The sequence below is a fragment of the Crocodylus siamensis genome, chromosome 5 (genome assembly GCF_052110815.1).
Source record: "Crocodylus siamensis isolate JL-2025a chromosome 5, ASM5211081v1, whole genome shotgun sequence".
Classification (NCBI taxonomy): domain Eukaryota; kingdom Metazoa; phylum Chordata; order Crocodylia; family Crocodylidae; genus Crocodylus; species Crocodylus siamensis.
In genome coordinates this window covers 174,307,530-174,315,366 of record NC_143399.1, presented here as the reverse complement: position 1 = coordinate 174,315,366, position 7,837 = coordinate 174,307,530, and positions in this window count along the sequence as shown.

The following is a 7,837-nucleotide window of genomic DNA, read 5'->3' as shown; positions in this document are numbered from 1 at the left end:
TGTGAGGTAGAGGCATAATAACAGTTGATATTTTACAAATATGAAAAGGAAGCATGGACTTTTGCCTTAAGCAAGAGTGTGACAGAGATACAAATACTATTCCTCTCTCTTCACACTCTGTTCTATTCATTGAGTATTAGACCAAACTTCCCCTAAGAAAACTGTTGTTTCCATTAGTCATAGTTGATGAGCAGAGCCAGGTAAAATTGCAGAAAGTTTTGACAAATATGATACAAAGGGAAGCTTTTCAAGGAAGCCATTACCTATTCTTCTTTGCAGTCTGCTCCTATATGCTGCAAGTGCCTGGAGCCTAAGTCAAAATACCGTCCTTCCAGTATAGCATGACAGGAAGATCCTACTTCAGTTGAATATCCTAAAGAAGGAAATCCATCCTGGTGGCGAGGATAAGCTCTGTAAATTCAGAATGCCTTAAAGTAGAAACACTCCCGCATACTGTTTGTTCCCCAGAGGAAAAGAAGGCAACAAAAGCCACTGCTAACCATACCATTTTCAATAAGTGGTACAAGTCTAGAGACATGACAGTTGCACACTAAAAGCTCTTGATCACTGTGCTTGTTCTTGATCCTTAAATGTTCAAACTGTCAGGAGCTCAGGGGTAATAGACAGCCTGGGCTGGAGTCTGCTACAGGTAAGTTAAAAGAAACATCACAGGCACTGACAGACATTCAGTACCCCAGTCTAACTCAGCACTTTACATAAAGTGCTGTGAGTTAGAGCACCCCGCCCCCACCCAACAGGGAATAAAGCCTGCCTAGCAGCCAAGAAGCCGCCCCTCTCCCCAGACCCGCACATCCCTCCCAGCTCCAGGGCTGTTATCAGTGAGGGAGGGAGGGGAAAGCCATCAGCAGTAAGTTACTCCTTTAATCAGCTGCTGGCTTGCTTGGCCTGAGCTGCAAGGGAGGAGGGGGTTGATCAGAGTGGGAGGGCTCCAATACACCCATCCTCTTTCCCCCAGTTCAGCCTGGGCAAGCTGACAGCTCATGAAAGAAGCAGCTTACTGCTGATGGCTTGACCCTTCCTCCTCCCCCCCACCCTCCCTGATGACAGCCCCAGGGGCAGGGCAGGACTGGGCTGCATCAACCCAGCCCCGTTTATGTGGAAAAATAACCCTAAAGCAGAATGCTTTCTTCTGATACCTCATTTGAGGACGGTTAATTTCTCAAGTGATCAGCCACTTTAAAAATGTTCTGCAGACTCACGTGGACAAGCTACCCTTTGCAGTTCTGCCTTGGTTAATGGAAGGATTGGTGTCCCTGTGGGACTGGCTACAGAGACCCTCACTGCAGGTATACGAGGCATAACCTGACAGTAGCACTTCAGCTGGCATGCGTTCAAGAGCGGAGGGCAGCATTCAGAACAAGGTATGGGCACTTTGAATACCTAGTGATTCATTACAGCCCAGCACTTGGGGTACAAAATATTCCATGATATCCTAGACCAGTTTGTGATTATTTATTTGGACATCTTTATTTTCTTCTGAAATTCCAGCCCAGCATGAAATTCAAGTCTGGCTGCTGCTTCTTCTCTTTGGCAAACAAGTTTTAGTGGTTGACTGTGTCATGTGCCGGTGTTAGATCTACAAACGCAGCACCTATTATCATCCCTTTCTGAAACCCATCTTCTATATGCTGGGTGATGTTTAGTATTTGGCCAGTGCAGGATTTGCCTGGTCTGAATCTGTCTTGTTCTGCTATTACATGTTGTTCGATATGAAGTGAGAGGCTATTGAGAAAAAGGTGTTCGTAATGCCTATAAAGATGGCACAGGAGTGATACTGGCCTGTAGGCCAGAGGCATCCTTCCCTGCCTTTAATATTACATGGGCTTGTCACCATAGTTCAGGTATTCTAAGGGTTGATGAGCAATTGTTAAAAGGTGTAATACCCATAACCTTGTTGCTCCACTCCTGATACACCCAGGCCTGCAAACCAATGCTTCAGGATTGTTCTTGCACAACCAACTAAGCTGCAGTGAACAAAATAAGGCCTATGGACCAGATCTGGCCTACCAGGCCACTCTATCTGGCCTGGGGCCCCTAAAAATGTATAAAATTATTATTTTTCCATGGCTGCTAGTCTAAGCAGACAAGGCATCAGCAGTGGCAGGACCCAGGAGCAGCAGCAGCAAGGCCTGACTGGTTTTGCCCCACCCCCAGACCTAGCAGAAGCTTCTGGCCTAGTCACCCTGGGCTGTTCCCCACCTCCCTCAGCCTGAGAATGCAGTCAGATAAGAACAGGGGGGAGGGAAGCACCTCCAGCAATTGCCCCAGTCCACAGGGGCTGGGCCAGTCCTGGCCATGCAGCCAGTTAATGCAAGCTACCAGAGGAGCCAGTGGGTGGGCGGGGAGGAGGGGAGAAGCAGTGGCGGTGGTGTCAGTGGTGGCAGGTGTGGGGGAGTAGCAGCAAGCAGGCAGGCAGGAGCACAGCAACAGCTGGGCTGGAGCACAGGGCCTACTCCAGTGGGGACCAAGGGCAGGGTGGCAGGAGCGCAGAGCCCGGGCTGGCTTCCTCCCTCTCTACTCTATAGACCTGAGCCAGCTCTTCCCCACCCCTTGCTGACACAGCAGGAGCCGGCCTGGTCCCCACGATTCCCAGCTGGCTCCGTGCAGTGCCAGCCAGGTCAGGCTGGCTCTGCACCACACAATTTCTGGCTGCATGACCAGGACTGCATGGCACAGCAGGAGCCAGTTAGAAACTGCATGTTGCCAGAGCAGCAGATGGGCAGGCAGGGGTGGGGGAAAAGCAGTAGCGGGTGGGCAGGTGGTGGGGGAGTGGAAGTGGGTGGGCAGGCAGGGGGGGAGAAGCAGATGGGAAGTTTAGGGTGGCTTCAAGAAGGCCAGAACTGCGCTTGTGTTGCCCGATACACTCAGTACTGTACTACAACCACCATCCTCCCACCCTGTACGCCCCACCCAATCGCCCTGCACCTTACACGCCCACAACCCCAATACATACCTCAGACACCCTCCCTGACACACTCATAGCCCCTGCAAGCCCCATACTCACCCACATCCCACATATCCATACGCACACCCACATGCTCCCTCACCCCACATACGCACACACCCCTAAACTTCATACCTACCCACACTCCCCACACCTATCCATTGCTGCACAAACCCCACACCCCACATACACACATACTCACACATACCCACCCATCCATATCCCCATACCCCACTGTATAATATACAAAAATAAGACTTCATTTTAAGCTATTATGTAATCACCTGTATGTACACTATTCAAATACATGTAAATCAGGACAAAAATATCTTTTGAAGTTAAATATATGTTGCAGTAGATGGTTGATTTTTTTAGAACATAATTTGTTTTTTTTCTGGTTCCAAGATGGCAACCTCCTTGCCAAAAGGAGTATTTCTGAGGCAAGGAGAGGGACTTCAGGTGGCAAAAGTCAAGGGTTAGTGGGCAAGACTTCTGGTCCCACTGTCAAGGGGTAGGGCTACCCAGACAGCCCTTGACAGCTTGCCAAAACTCATTAAACAGCCCTCCAGCCAAAATAATTGTCTGCCCCTGAACTCGGCTGCAGGTTTACCCATGAGTCTACTATTAATGAACGATGACACTCAGCAAGCACAACTATAACATCGTGGACACAGAATTATTGGCAGTAAAATGCAGTGTTGGAGGGGTAGCAGTATTATTTGGGGGGAACCCAACTTCCAATGTGGATTTTCTTGGAGCATGAGAACTTGGTAGATCTCCAGACTGATGGAGGTCTCAATCCTAGACATGTTTTGTGGTATTTTCATTACCTTTTTATGTTTTATCATGGCCTACTGCCCCGGCACTTGGTATCATAAAGCAGATGTCCCCTTTTGTAAACCTGAATATCTAGAATATGACCCAACAACTGAATTCACAGTTCTGTTGTCCCTCAGCTACCACACTGGTAAGAGAAAAACAAATGTAATGAATCCGATCCTGTCAAAGGCCCATTCATTGAACAGATCTGGCAAGACCTTTAAGAGGCCACTTCTCACCCCAACACTAGCTGCCAGTGTCAGGGTGTGGCTCTCCTCTGGGAAGAATGCAGCTATGTACCCAAGGGCTAGCTGTGCTAGGATTCTAGTCTCTTCCCTTGGCTCAGGAACCTCAGTTTGGCTCCCGGTTTGTAACTTCAACTCCCACCCTTTGGCTTCTCTCTGGTTCCAGGCATTGGCCCTAATTGTAGGCCAGACCACTTGAGTCTCTTATGCAAGCAGTTTGCAGGACATTATACTAGAGCAAAATGGAAATAAAGAACATTATGGAAATGACAACTGAGGTTTCTGCAAAGAGAACAGAGAGTGTATTGCTGAGCAGAATTTGAAATGCCATAGCAGAACCCACAGCCTTTGAGCATGTAGAGATTATTAGAGGGCTGACTGGCAATAACAAAAGACTAACTAGCAAGATGAATGTATTAGAAATAAGGCCTAGTTATGGCATCTGAGAACAGAAAGAAGCCTGAGAAGAAATTACCCACTACATGGTTTTTGACCCAAACTGACAGTGCTCACAAGGTTTGATGGAGGGCTTGTCTCTGGTCCCCAAAAGGAATGATAACATCTCTGCAGCTATAACAGTACCACTTAGGTCACTGCCAGATGTGCAGCTTCTCAGTCTAACTCATGGTGCTTCACAGAAAGTGCCATGAGTTAGACTGACCCTCCCAACGCAACAAGCATTCACTTTGGAGCTGATCCAGGAAGATAGGCTAGATGTCCACAGCCTCTTCACCTAGTTTTGCCCCCTTCCTGCCCCTCCCAGCTCCAGTGCTGTCTCAGGATGGAAGAAGGGAAGGGAAGGAGGTCCATTCTGGGGTTTACCCAGCCTGCGCTGGAATGGGGGTGGGGGTAGATTGGAGTTCCCCACCTCAGTGGGGGGCGGGGGAGGAGGGCTCCAATCCACCTGCACCACCCTCCAGCACAGGCTGGGAAAACTCCAGATGCAACTCCCTCCCCACTCCCATCCTGACAGCACCAGGGATGGGGTTGGACTGCTTCAGCCCAGCCCTGCTCCTGGCACACACTAACACAAGTAAATGAAGGCGCTCCACTTTGGAACACCTTCATTTGTCATGCAATCAGGCACTTTTAAAGTGCTCAGCAGCAAAGCCCCTCCCCCCAGCCCTGCTGCCCCTTGCCCACACCTAAAGCCCCTGCCCCCCAGCCCTCTTCATGCCCCTTGCCTCCCACCCAAAGCCCTTGCCCCACTCCCCTTCTGCCCCTTGCCCCCCACCCAAAGCCCCTGCCCCCAGCCCTGCTGCCCCTTGCCCACACCTAAAGCCCCTGCCCCCCAGCCCTCTTCATGCCCCGTGCCCCCCACCCAAAGCCCCTGCCCCCAGCCCTGCTGCCACTTACCCCCCACCTAAAGCCCCTTCTCCCCAGCCTGGGCTCTGTGGCTGTCAGCAGCTACCCAGAACCTGGGCCAGCTGCAAACATCTGCTGCCTTTCCGCCCTAATCCCAGCCCTGGGCTCTGGAGAGGCAGCAGGTACTGGCAATGCTCCCCAGTGTGCTGTCCTCGCTGCTGCTTCTGCAGAGCAGTGTTGGAACCCGGTGTGGCAGGACACAGTGGAGACACAAGCTGCCTGCTGCTCCAAGCTCCCCATTGCCCTGGCCACACTTCCCCTGCAGGCAGGAGCAGCAGTCAGGGGCACAACCCTGTGTGCTGCCCACGCTGCTCCCATGCACACAAGGGAAGTGTGACCCGGGCAGCACAGAGCTTGTAGCAGCAGGCAGCTTCCCTGTGTGGCCCCTGCGTGCTGCTGCTCTCTCGCCAAAGAGCGGGCTGTGGTCATGGAAGCCAAAGCCTTCCCGATGACACCAGCTCCACAGTCTTTGGTTGACTACATGGATCCTCCTCTCCCTCCTCAGCCCATACCCCGAGACTGGGAGGATTGAAGAAAACACCACCTGTGCTCCCAGACCCTTAAGCCCCACTCCCAAATCCCTGTAGTGCCTCATGACCCGGCTGGGAGTGCTCCGAGCCGTGTCATTGGTGCCCACATGAATAAGGAGCATAGGATAGTGGTCTGTGGAGGAGCTTTGGGATCTATGGGTTCCACGTTCTTTCTGCAAAACAGTATTCAATAAAACTGGTTAAGGATATTTCTCAGCAGTTTTATGCTTAGTCAATGGGCAACAGTTATGACTACTGAAATAGTCATATTCAGAAAAACTAAGCTAAGGAAGAATATAACTGTAGAAACTGTGATGTCAGCATTTTATCATTTCTGGTGTGCTGAAAAAGTCTGCATATTGCATTATTAGCAGTCTGTATCCAGTTAAAATTACATATAATTCAAATTTTTAATAAGTTTAAATGCCGTAAAAATAGTTTCCCAAGCTGTTGTGTAGAGCAGTCCAGATAGAAAGAAGACATTAATAGTTAATAACTCTCCTTTCAACTTCAGGTCCATGGGTTCAAAGAGTTGTGTCCTATCTTTCTATTAAATGCAGTTTACTAAGGAATTGCATGCCATTTCTGGAGCTTTTCAGCATTCAACTGAACATTCAACATTAAAACATTTTTATTCAGTTAGAAATTGAATGGTTTTGCTCTAGATGTACACTAAACCCTCCTGTTATACTAGGATGATCTTCGTAACCGAAAGATATGTAATCTAGAGAAAAAATGGTGCCAGATGAAATGTCTTTGAAGAAGATTTTGATCAAGAAAAAAAATATTCATTTAAGGACTATCAAGACTAGAGGTAAATTTAAATAAGCAAGGAATTTAAGGAATTAAAAGCCAACATTTTCAATATGAGTTTTGGGTACCTCATTTTTTCCTAAGAAAGTGATGATCAGTACCCATTGAAAATCAGATCACTTTACGGCGTCTCAAGCTATGCACCCAAAATTACTAACTGTATTTAAAATCTTGGCTAGGACATATAGGATTTAGGTAAACCTCTGAATCAGTGCAGAGAGATTTTACATCATCATCAGAAATCACAGTAATACTCAGTGGGAGGAGTATGGAATGAAGAGTGCATTCTAACACTACATGTCTGTGTTTTGGTTGGCTTGTTTCACAGTTGTAATGTGAAATGTGGATTGTTCATTAACAGTGAGGCTTTTACAAAACATAGTTTTCCCTCTCAGAACATTTACAATGATGTTTACAGTATAAAAATGCTTATGCAGCTCCTCAAATTATATGCCAAGCACCGAATTCATGCTCCTATATTTCCTTTTCAGGCAGAATCAATCAAACCACCACAAAATATTAACACTTAAGTTAGAGCAATGGCATGTTCCTTAGCTTCCTGCTCTGGTTGAAGTGTTTATCTTCTCAGCATCTGCTGGGGAAATTCTGGATCATGAACTTATGTCTTGGCAGGGAATTAGTGTAATTATTTTACTTGTGCTCCCCCCCTCCAGATATAACATTTATCCAACAGTTGATGTGGTAATCATGGCATAAATGGCAAGACTGTTACACTTGCACCCAATTTAATGGGCCATAAAATGGCAAACCAGTCATAAAAATGTTCCATATATCATGTAAAACTTGCGTATGATGCCTTAAATTGAATGTGTGGTAGGTTCAGGGCTGGGGCCAAGTATCAGTTCATTGTTGTCTCTGGCCAGGGAACTGTGTTGGGGTCTTGAACCTAGCTGGGATTTTTTAACCCCAGCGCTCTTTCCTGCCTAGAGCAGGGGGTGAGACTCGGTGATCTACAAGGTTCCTTTTGACCCTAGAAATCTACGAAATCTATGAAACTATCCCACAACGGGCAAACTACACTTGCCTAGCTCCTCCCAGCTCTTCAACCAGGGACAGCTAGAGGCTGGGGCCAGCACCGG